This window comes from Egretta garzetta, unplaced genomic scaffold (assembly GCF_000687185.1).
Source record: "Egretta garzetta isolate BGI_Z169 unplaced genomic scaffold, ASM68718v1 scaffold573, whole genome shotgun sequence".
NCBI classification, from domain to species: Eukaryota; Metazoa; Chordata; class Aves; order Pelecaniformes; family Ardeidae; genus Egretta; species Egretta garzetta.
The window spans coordinates 1,407,444-1,408,482 of NW_009259180.1; positions in this window are offsets into that span (position 1 = coordinate 1,407,444).

Consider the following 1,039-nt stretch of genomic DNA (forward strand, 5'->3'; position numbering starts at 1 on the left):
GGAACGCAGGAGATTTGGACTCAAATCTTTGCACTGCCTGAGTCGGTTTTCCTATATGGCAGATGACTAGGTAATGCTTCAGCTTCAATGAGCAGATATTTTCCGAGGAATAGCGTCTTTGAAAAACTGCCTGCTAACAGTTATGAGAAAGAGTTGAGAGTTATGTGATTCTAAGTATTCTGTCAAGAGGTACTTAGGTAATAGGTTTAACCAGTATGGAGTAGATAAATCATGAGAGTACACATCTAACAAGAAGGATAAACTCCGTATGGAATTGCTGTGAATTATGTGAGCACAGTTCCCATTCTCATGGCCTGGGCCAGGCAGGAGCCTTTCTGAAAAAGTAACATGCGGTTGCATCAGCAAAGGCTGTGCTGACAATTCTCATATAATACTTTATAGGCACTGTAATCTGAAATAATATGGGTTGCGCAAGCTTACATAGGGTGTTTCCTAACTTTTGAATGTTTTTTTGTTTTTTTAATCTGATGCATGTCCATCTGTGCAATATTTAGTTGTGAAACAAACGACATACAGTGACAAGGCATGGCAAAATGGCATGTTGCTTTGTAAGCCTGGCAGTATTTGGTAACAAACGGTGAGGTAAGTGGAGTGCAATGGTTTTTGTAGCACAGATACAATGCGTATTAATAACTTGCTGATAATATTGACATCGCGTATATAATGCTGCACGGGGTCCTCAGGCTTTTGGCTTGCAAGTGCAAGCCGCGAAAAATTTCGGTGTTGAGGCAGTGGGAATGCCAGCTTAGTGGGAATGGCCCATTTCTGCCCCAGGCGTCGGAGAACTCCCCTGGTTTGCTTTTACGAAGGCCGTGGTTGCTTTCTAAACCCTCAGTTGCTTTTGCATCTTCTGGCCGACTTCAACCGAAATGGACTCAGCATCTCAACAGCCAAAGTTTTAGAAATCGCTGTGGCAAGCGATGAGTTGTTGGGTACCCATCTCGGGCGTCAGACCCGCGGAGCAGTCACACGTACACGCACACGACAGCGTGACGGGCCCGTGCTTTGCTCGTCAGGG